Source organism: Odocoileus virginianus, chromosome 27, assembly GCF_023699985.2.
Source record: "Odocoileus virginianus isolate 20LAN1187 ecotype Illinois chromosome 27, Ovbor_1.2, whole genome shotgun sequence".
NCBI lineage: Eukaryota > Metazoa > Chordata > Mammalia > Artiodactyla > Cervidae > Odocoileus > Odocoileus virginianus.
Genome location: NC_069700.1, coordinates 15,620,361 through 15,631,760, shown reverse-complemented (window position 1 = coordinate 15,631,760; position 11,400 = coordinate 15,620,361). Strand labels below are relative to the sequence as shown.

Sequence of the window (11,400 nt, the reverse complement as noted above, 5' to 3'; positions counted from 1 at the left end):
GTTAATAGATTCTGTGGTTTCTTTTAGTTTCCACTTCACTCACTGTTCTTAATTTTCTCATTTTCTGTTTTTGCATTAAATGGGGTGGCAGAAATGTCATTGGAACAACATATTTGAGAAAGAATCTGGGAGTTCCTCCCTATTTTCTTAAAAAGATTTTTGCAGATACTAACACACACCAAAATAACTCATCAAGATTGGAGGTAATTAAGGATTCAAACTTACATAAAGGTGATAACATTTTATGACTTTCTCTTTGGGGGGGAAGTTGGCGGGGAGGTGTTGGATGTATAGCTGCACATGTTCATTACCTTTGAGTCACAAATTTGCTCCTGGTGGCTTGTGGGGGAGCAGAACGGATATACATTCTTTCAGCTGATCGAATTCCCTGCAATATGTGGAGCAGAGACTTACCAGTTATCTTCTAATTAACATTGAAACTTGGCTCCTGGCTCACTGCCTTCAGAGTGAGCTTATCTGTGCTTGAACGCTCTACACCCTACTATAAATGATAGCTCTCAAGGCTGCCTGTGTATTAGCTCAGCCTGGTCTCCGTTTCCAAGTTATTCTTTCTTGGTGTCTTCTGGGTTAAATTAAGCCTGTTTGTCTACTACCCCTGAGGTAAGTTAACTTAATGGGTCATGAGTTTCCTTCCAGGCATCCTGCCAGAGGTGTCATGGATAAGGGAATAGGGGATGAAAGACTGAAAATGAAGATGGGTGTGCATGTGGGAAGAAATGAATCTCAAAGTTTCTGACTGATGCAAGTCCAGGATTTTTAAGGACATGAGTAATTCTGTGTCTTTTATAGGCCAACCTATAAACATAGGAGTTTCTGGCTAACAGAACTAGAATTCAAGGATAAAACTGACTAATAGCAAGCCATGATTTGTTGCCTGTGTAGAATAAGGTCAGCGTGATTTCTCTGTAGCCCTGAGTAAGTGTATTTGTTAAGAATCGTCTGCTGTGCTTTAGGATTTGAAGGAAGCTGATTCTCAGAGGCCATGACCACAGTTTTAGGAAATTATATATATATATTTCTTAAAAATATACCAACTCTTTAAAGTTAGAATTATTGTTCTCTTTTTATATGGGAGAAAATTAAGGTTCATATAGACAGAGGTTGCCCATAAAATAAGTGGCAGGCTTAGAATTCAAATTCTATTGTGCCTGACCTTAAAGCCAAACTCTTTATTCCACATTGTTAATCATCGTTTGACTAAAAGGGATTTGTCCCTCAGGTTGCTTACTCTGGTTTCGATGGTGATCTCTGTGTCTGGGGAAATGTGTCATTGACCACAGCTCCCACAGATTGTTAATCACGTCAGAGTTTGGCCTACTGGCAGCTACCACTTTGTTCTGCTGATGGGATGGGCTCCAAGTAATTCTCTGTGTGAGGTTAAAGAAGTTGATATTCTGAATACAGACTGGCAATGCTTGGTTACCTGTTTCTCTTCAAATTATAAGATTGTAGATTTAAGCCAGTAATTCAACTCTGGCTTAACATTAAAATGACCTGTGAAACTTGAAAAAAAAAAATCCATGTCTGTACATTGACCACTTCCTCCAAACAAACACAAAGGCAGATTCTGATTTATTTATTCTGAGGTGTATACTAGGCATCAGGATTTTGTTAAGCTTCCTACATGATTCTTAAGTGCAGCCAGGGCTGTGAATTGAGTTTTCCATTACATAAGTAAATGCTGTGTCTTATTCCAAAACAACTATATTGGCAAATAAATATTAGATAAAAGAATGAAAAGAAGATTGTATTTCTTTAAAAACTCTAAGAAAAAGTTTGAAAAAACCATGCTATTGGTTAATTGCTTCCACATAAAAAGAAATAAAGAAAGATTATGGAAATTTGATTCAATTTAATAAACCATACAGGATTCAAAGAGCAGTAAGAATCTCTAAGGGATTAAAATCTAGTAGAGTAGATAAAGTGTAACACATAAATAAAAACACTTCTGTATAAACTTTGTCAAACCTGTCAAAGTTTATAAAGTAATTGTTGCATGAATTATAAAATTACAATTACATTGTTTCAAGGAGAAGGAATGGACTAATAATATTAGAAAGCAAGGGGTAAATGGGAAAAAACAGGTCAGTATGTCTAGAGTATAAGGATCTGAGAAGAGAATGGCAGGAGATGAGCTTGGAAAGGGGCAACACCTAGAAGACCAAGTATTGCCTTTTGTCTTCTGTCTCTTCAGTTCAGTTCAGTTCAGTCGCTCAGTCATGTCCGAGCCATCTTTGCGTGTCTTTGCAATCCTGTGGACTGCAGCACGCCAGTCTTCCTTGTCCATCGCCAACTTCCAGAGCTTACTCAAACTCATATCCATTGAGTTGATGATGCCATCCAACCATCTCATCCTCTGTCGTCCGCTTCTCCTCCCACCTTCAATCTTTCCCAGCCTCAGGGTTTTTTCCAGTGAGTCAGTTCTTAGCATCAGGTGGTCAAATTATTTGGAGTTTCACCTTCAGCATCAGTCCTTCCAATGAATATTCAGGACTGATTTCTTTTAGGATGGACAGGTTGGATCCCCTTGCAGTCCAAGGGACACCACAGTTCACAAGCATCAATTCTTCAGCTCTTGACTTTCTTTATAGTCCAACTCTCACATCCATACATGGCTACTGGAAAAACCATAGCCTTGACTAGATGGACCTTGGTTGGCAAAATAATGTCTCTGCTTTTTAATATGCTGTCTAGGTTGGTTATAGCTTTTCTTTCAAGGAGCAAGCGTCTTTTAATTTCATGGCTGCAGTCACCATCTGCAGTGATTTTGGAGCCCAAGGAAATAAAGTCTGTCACTGTTTCCATTGTTTCCCCATCTGTTTGCCATGAAGTGATGGGACTGGATGCCATGATCTTTGTTTTCTGCATGTTGAGTTATAAGCCAACTTTTTCACTCTCCTTTTTCAGTTTCATCAAGAGGCTCTTTAGTTCTTCACTTTCTGCCCTAAGGGTGGTGTCATCTACATATCTGAAGTTATTGATATTTATCCCAGCAATCTTGATTCCAGCTCGTGCTCCATCCAGCCTGGCATTTTTCATGATGTACTCTGCATATAAATTAAATAAGCAGGATGACAATATAAAGCCTTGATGTACTCCTTTCCTTATTTGGAACCAGTCTGTTTTTCCATGTCCAGTTCTAACTGTTGCTTCTTGACCTGCATACAGATTTCTCAAGAGGCAGATCAGGTGGTCTGGTATTCCCATCTCTTGAAGAATTTTCTACAGTTTGTTGTGATCCACACAGTCAAAGGCTTTGGCATGTCAATAAAGATATTTTCACCAGAAAAACATCTACTTCTGTCTCTTACTTATCTATAAAAACAAAGAGTTCTCTCTCTTCATTTGCTCTCATTTTTTCCCCTGTGCCAGTCACTATTATCTCAACACATTTAATCCTCACAGAAATCCTAACAGTATGTAATGTTATTATTCTTATCTTATGTATGAGAAACCAGAAGACCAAGGACACAGATTGAATAGAAGTATTGATAGAACTGACTGAGGAGATCTACATGTTAGGGGACTCCAGTGTAGAGTCTCAGAAATTAGACAAAGTGGCCTCAGTAAATGAAGAGCTGTGGAGGGTAGCTGGCGTGGCATTATACCCTGTCTTGCCATTGGGATCAAAACCATTCTCCTATCTCCTGTGCTTTTCTTTCTTTCTGACCTAATGCAACAGTGGAAATCAAAACATGGTGCTGGGATGAATTATGGTTTTCATCAACCAGGAGTCAGTTTTACACTACAGTGGTCTTCCCTGGTGGCCCAGACGGTAAAGCATCTGCCCATGGTGTGAGAGAACAGGTTCAAGCTCTGGGTCAGGAAGAGTCCCTGGAGAAGGAAATGGCAGCCCACTCCAGTATTCTTGCCTGGAGAATCCCATGGACAGAGGAGCCTGGCGGGCTGTAATCCATAGGATTGCAAAGAGTTGGACGTGGCTGAAAAGACAGCATGCACATGTGCACCAACAGCATACTTCTTACAGTGAGCTAGGGCACAGCCTCCCAAGCCACAAAGTCCTGGGGCTGAATCCCATCTCCAGAGTTTACTGGAGAGTTTACTCCAGAGTTCAGCCATTGATCAACTGCTTAAACTCACCAATTTCATCTGTAGAATGAAGATTAAGTGGACTGAATTGACCTTTTTCCAGTGCTTATACCATAAGGCTACCAGTGATATCCAGTCACAAGGAAGATCGAGAAATTAGGACATCCTTTATTTCATTGCCATATTTAGAGATAAGAAAATAACTATTATCTTGCTGTTTAAGTTCAGATCTCTAGACCAATTACTAAGAGGGCTAACAGAAGGCAAGCAGGGTGTCTGCAACATTCTGAAGGAGAGGAATCCTCAGATACCATTTTCCTCCTTAAAAGTGTTTAAAAAATGGGATTGTATAAGAAAAGAAAAAAAAAAAACAACCTTTTTTTTTTTTTTTTTTTTTCCCCTTGGTCTCTGCTTCTCTAGTGAACTTGGCTCTCGACATTCCTCCTGATGCTTGAAAAATTGATTCCTCTTGATTGTAGATTGGCTGGTCCTGATTTGCAGTGGTTACCCTCTGTAGACTACAATCCTAGAGGAATTCTAGAAAGAAATAATATGCTTGCTTTTCTTGAAAATAGGGGTGTGACAAATGCCTCGGAATTACCCATGAAACCATTGTAATCTTGGACCTCTGGTGGATTAGCTCCCAAAGTCCTCAAGAATGAATGTACCAATCAGGCTTACAGATAAGTGTGAAACAGTTTTACAAAGATAGATGGGTCATAAAAATGACCTTTTAGATTCAGCTGCTTTGTGACTCCTTTATATTTTTATAGTATTCTACAGTTTATAAAGTCCTGCATATACATTGTTTAATCCCCCCAAATTCTTGAAAGAGATGAAGGGATTTATTAGTATATGTTTTCAAACAAAGAGATCTTTCTAAAGTGGATAATAGCTCAGTTGGTAAAGAATCGCCTGCAATATGGGAGACCTGGGTTCGATCCCTGTGTTGGGAAGATCCCCTGAAGAAGGGTAAGGCTACCCAGTCCAGTATTCTGGCCTGCAGAATTTGATGAACTGTATAGTCCATGGAGTCGCAAAGAGTCAGACATGATTGAGCGACTTTCACTTTCACAAAGTGACTCAACTAGTACCTACCTAGATCTCTCTAGGTCATAAAAGCTATTGTTTATATATAACTTTACAAGTCAAAAGAAAATGAAATACACTTATTTTGCTAGGATTTGTGCTACATACTAGAAATAAGAAGTAGGTTAATTTCTCTCAAATCTATTCATTGAAAGCCAATTTGCCCAATGATCAATTTGCTGATTTTTATCAAATATATCAATTATAAGTTTTACCTAAAAGCTTTAAAAGGATTGACATCAAAATATACATTTAAAAAAATATTAACAAAAACTATATATGTCATGAGAGAAATTATAAAAATCAAAGAGCTATAAAAAGCATGAACATACTGGTATAACAGAATTTCATAAAAAATAAAAAATTTCTACATGGAATGCAATTTTTTTTTCAATCTGGAAACCTTAAGTAGTGAAAATATTTGAGCTATTTCTAAAAATTAAAACCTAGTGTAATTATGGTGCACAGTATTTATATTCACAAATATCTGAAAAAATAAATTTTTACTTAAATGTAATGTAAATTTATAAATTTTTCTACTGATTAGCCCAGCACTCTGGAAATACAATAAACAGGCCTAGTCCCTGCTTTCAGTGCCTAAAAGTCCAGTGGGAAAGGTAGATTTTAGCCAAATAGTCACACTCATGGATGTAAAAGCATAAATGAAAAAGAAAGGAAGTAACACATAAAGAGAAGAGAGGATCAAGGAAGGTTTCCCTGCAGAAGGGACAGAAATAAATATCTGAAGAATGTATAAAGGTTAATTGAGGAAGTCTGGAAAATACATACCTAGCATAAATTTTAGTTAGTTTTAAATCCTTATATTAACAAGTTCTGGGCACTTCATTGCCACGTTTATTTGGATTTTTAATGAATGTAGCTCTTTCTACTGTGGCCAACACTACATGGTTTTCCATTTTCTGTTTATCAAGGGATCCTAAAATGTAAATTTATTAATGATATTGTTAGAAATTATTTGCATTTCAACTTGTAAGTTTTTCAGAGGGTTGTACTAACTTGGTTAGCTGCACTTCAGTTAACATAAAAGAGTGGACTGAACACATTCATTTATCTGAATTAGACCCTGAATTTTGATAATAACCAGTACAATCACTGGTTTCTTTACACCATAGTCAAACTTTGTAACTTTTTCTTTATTCCTGTCTCTCACTTGAAGAATTGGGTTAAATATGTTTGTTCCCAGATTTGTAAAAGTAATGAAATAACAATATGTAGGAACTATAACAAAACAAAGAAAATTGAGGTTTTTTAAGAGTGGTGATAACCATGTTAGCAATTAGAAATTTTCTTTATAATATTTAAATCTATAAATCTTTTATTCATGAGAAGATCTGAATGTTTTTTCTATTTTACTTTTGGGAAATGAATTTTCTTTTATTTTCCTGGGTTTCAGGAACCAAAAACAAAAAAGAATAATGACACCTCAAGTATATTATTAAATTGTTCCATTTGACTGATATGCTAGGTCTCTTTTTAGCCTTTTCCTGAAGCTGAGTTGTCTTTAAAATAATCATCCTTTCATTGACAAGTTTAATGTTCACTAAAATTTGCATATTTTGTAGGTTCACAGTATATGTAACATACATTTTTCTCAGGGAGATATTAGTACAATAACAGCAAATATACTGTTAGATTGAAATGCATTATTGCAGTGACATCATCAAGGTGGCAAAATAGGTCATTCCTGACTTTGCTACCACTCATAAAGAGAACAACTAACAGCTATTTGATAACAAGTTACCCCTGAAAGAATCCCAGAACATGGATGTGAGGCTGAAGCAATGCAATGGGCCACAGAGACTGAGACTCTGAGCGTAAGAGGAACAGCTACTCACTGACCATGCTGCTCCTTCCCCAGGTCGGTGCAGAAAGGTGTTGAGTAAATCCTAAGAGTTTTCATCCCTTGGGGAGAATTTGGATGTTAGCTGCCTCGGTTGTGGTAATCATTACAGACTACTTGTAAACCAAACCATCACACGCTATGCTTTAAACTTAAACAGTGATGTATGCCAGCTATGTCTCAATAAAACAAAAAAGGTCATATTTTTGTGTAAAATTATCTCATTTTTGCTTTTATTATCTATATTTTTGCATTTATAAATGTTTCTTAAATGAAATAACATGATTATTATGAGATTGAAATTTTAAACTCTAAGAAAGATTATTAATTTGCGATATACTTCTCAAGTTTTAGCCTCATATTTAAGCTTGAAATTTTATTTTACTTATTTACTTATCCTTTATTTATGTAATTTATTATTTATTAATAAAGACTGCTACAAATACAGCAACCAGTATGTCTAAAACTTCTTGCTACCACCAGTCGACAGTTGTTAATTATGCAGGAGAGATAGCACAACATAAAAGAGAAACCTACTTTCTAAACGCTGAAATTTTACTTATAAGCAAAGGAGATCAATATGAATTGTTGGGAGAGTGATTAAAATAGAAAGGACGATGTATAGTGAATAATATTGTAATATTTTTACTACTGTTGGAATCATTTAACAGAAGTGTTCCATAAAAATCCCACCACAGAATCAAGATGCTAATGTTATACCTCATTTATTGCCAGCATATTCAGTGACATTTTATAATGTACATCTGTCAGCCAGAGATATAAATGAATGAGGTGAACCATACGATTTACCCTCAGGAAGTTCCATTAGAGCCCCCAAAGTATAATATTTATGAGGTCAGAATCAATTAATCAGATAGATGTATTTGCTTTTCAGCTCAGCAGGCTCTCTGTTCCACCAAATTGTAGCATTTGAAAACCTTTCATATTTGGCAAAAGAGTGAGTTTAGTATGTGCTACATAAAAGCTATTTTGTAAATCAATTACTTTAGTAACAGGAATGTATTCAGTAGTATTCATGGTCTAAGTGGAAAGAATGCAAAATATGTTCTTCTCAGAAATATTTTATCTCAGTAGGAGTCCTAGATATTCTTTATGACCTATGGTGCTCTTACCTATCCCACCGTTTTCTGATTGAAAGGTAGTTATGAAAGAAATATAGTCTTGTGCTTGTTCAGCATGATAATTCAAACTTTGGGTGTGGCAAAGTCATAGGAGATGGCAGCAGAAGCAAAGCACATATTGCTGTCGGAAACAGTCTGGGCAGAAATGGAGGACTGTAAGAATTTTATAGCAGAAATGGGCACTGTTCTGATAAAGAAGAGGCATGCGTAGTTAACCTCAGAGACTATAAGAAATGACAGCTGCTGTGTTATTCACAGTGAGCTACTAGCTTCTCTGCCCAGAAATCAGGTCTCAGAGCAATTTTAGAAATGGGTGCTGAATTAGAGGAATTCTGATGGTAAAAATAAAATATCAATTACAAAAATTTTTTTGAATATAGGAGAGAGAACAGAGATGATGAAGACTGCTAGTCTATTAGTAAATATCCTGGTAGTCATTCTTTCCTGTGATTTGGCAACCTGGATAGACATCAGAAATCATGAAAAAGGATTGTAGGTAATACAAAAATTTACTCTAGGGATAATTTTTTATCAAGCCCAGGAATTTACATTGTACTTCTATTATTTTCCCAGATAAATCCTAGGTATTGTCCACAGTCTATACAGTCAGTAAAAACAAGACTGGGAGCTGACTGTGGCTCAGATCATGAACTCCTTATTGCCAAATTCAGACATAAATTGGAGAAAGTTGAGAAAACCCCTAGGACATTTAGGTATGACCTAAATCAAATCCCTTATGATTATGCTGTGGAAATGACAAATAGATTCAACGAATTAGATCTGATAGAGTGCCTGAAGAACTATGGACAGAGGTTTATGACATTGAACAGGAGGTGGTGATCAAAACCATCCCCAAGAAAAAGAAGTGCAAATGCAAAACGGTTGTCTGAGGGGGCCGTAGATAGTTGAGAAAAGAAGAGAAGTGAAAGGAAAGGGAGGAAAGGAAAGATATACCCATTTGAATGCAGAGTTGCAAATAGCCAGGAGAGATAAGAAAGTCTTCCTAAGTGAACAATGCAAAGAAATAGAGGAAAGCAATAGAATGGGCAAGACTAGAGATCTCTTCAAGAAAATTAGAGATACCAGGGGAACATTTCATGCAAAGATGGGCACAATAAAGGACAGAAACAGTATGGACCTACCAGAAGGAGAAGATATAAGAAGAGGTGGCAAGAATACACAGAAGAACTATACAAAAAAGATCTTAATGACTCAGATAGCCATGATGGTGTGATCACTCACTTAGAGTCAGACATCTTGGAGTGCAAAGTCAAGTGGGCCTCCAGAAGCATCACTACGAACAAAGCTAGTGGAGATGATGGAAGTCCAGCTAAGCTATTTCAAATCCTCAAAGACGATGCTGTGAAAGTGCTTCACTCAATATTCCAGCAAATTTGGAAAACTCAGTAGTGGACACAGGACTGGAAAGGTCAGTTTTCATTCCAATCCCAAAAGAAGGACCATGCCAAAGAATGTTCAAACAACTGCACTATTGCACTAATTTTACATGTTAGCAAAGTAATGCTCAAAATTCTCCATGCCAGGCTTCAACAGTACATGAACTGAGAATTTCCAGATGTACAAGCTGGATTTAGAAAAGGCAGAGGAACCAGAGATCAAATTGCCAACATTTTTAGGATCATAGAAAAAGCAAGAGAGTTTCAGAGAAACATCTACTTCAGCTTTCAGTTCAGTTCAGTTCAGTTTGGTCGCTCAGTCATGTCCAATTCGCTGCGACCCCATGAACTGCAGTACACCTGGCTTCCCTGTCCATCACCAACCCTTGGAGCTTACTCAAACTCATGTCCATAGAGTTGGTGATGCCATCCAGCCATCTCATTCTCTGTCATCCCCTTCTCCTCCCACCTTCAATCTTTCTTAACATCAGGGTCTTTTCCAATGAGTCAGTTCTTAGCATCAGGTGGTCAAAGTATTTGGAGTTTCAGCTTCAGCATCAGTCCTTCCAATGAATATTCAGGACTGATTTTCTTTAGGATTGATTGGTTTGATCTCCTTGCAGTCCAGGGGACTCTCAAGAGTCTTCTCCAACATCCCAGTTCAAAAGCATTAATTCCTGGGTTCTCAGCTTTCTTTATAGTCTCCTTCTTCTTTATTGATTACTAAAGCCTTTGATTATGTGGATCAAAACAAACTGTGGAAAAATTCTTCAAGAGATGGGAATACCAGACCACCTTACCTGCCTCCTGAGAAACCTCTATGAAGGTCAAGAAGCAACAGTTAGAACCAGACACGGAACAACAGACTGGTTCCAATTTGGGAGAGGAGTATGTCAAGGCTGTATATTGTCATACTACTTATTTAACTTATATGCAGAATACACCATGCAAAATGCTGGGCTGGATGAAGCACAAGCTGGAATCAAGATTGCCAGGAAAAATATCAATAACCTCAGATATGCAGATGACATCACTCATGGCAAAAATTGAAGAGGAACTAAAAAGCCTCTTGATGAAGGTGAAAGAGGAGAGTGAAAAAGCTGACTTTAAACTCAACATTAAAAATGGTAAGATCATGGCATCTGGTTCCATCACTTCATGGAAAATAGATGGGGAAACAATGGAAACAGTGAGAGACTTTATTTTCTTGGGCTCCAAAATCACTGCAGATGGTGACTGTAGCCATGAAAGACACTTGCTGCTTGGAAGAAAAGCTATGACCAACCTAGATGGCATATTAAAAAGCAGAGACATGACTTTCCTGACAAAGGTCCATCTAGTTGAAGCTATGGTTTTTCCAATAGTCATGTATGGATGTGAAAGTTAGACCATAAAGAAAGCTGAGTGCTGAAGAACTGATGCTTTTGAACTTTGGTGTTGGAGAAGACTCTTGAGGGTCCCTTAGAGTGCAAGGAGATCAAACCAGTAAATCCTAAAGGAAATAAACCCTGAATAGTCTTTTAAAGGATTGATGTTGAAGCTGAAGCTCCAATACTTTGGCTACCTGATGCAAAGAACTGACTCATTAGAAAAGACTCTGATGCTGGGAAAGATTGAAGGCAGGAGGAGAAGGGGACGACAGAGGATGAGATGGTTGGATGGCATCATCGGCTCTCAAAATGGAAAGGCATAGACATTTAGAGTAACTCCTGGAGTATATTGAGATTTCCTACATACAGAAAATGTTAGGAGTGGTGGAGCTGCATAATGGAAGGGCATGCCATCCTCCCAAATACAGGGCTGCCTGCAGTGAAGAGAAACCATAGGAGTCAATCACTCT

At 37.4% G+C, this 11,400-nt stretch overlaps 1 long non-coding RNA gene across 1 annotated transcript in view; it reads left to right on the top strand.

The window, feature by feature from the left end:
* Positions 1-522: 522 nt before the first annotated feature.
* LOC139031532 (uncharacterized) overlaps positions 523-11,400 on the top strand; it is a 53,103-nt gene continuing 42,225 nt past the window's right edge. The window contains exon 1 of the long non-coding RNA XR_011484031.1: positions 523-621. This is a non-coding gene — a long non-coding RNA (uncharacterized lncRNA). The remainder of the gene's footprint in view (positions 622-11,400) is intronic.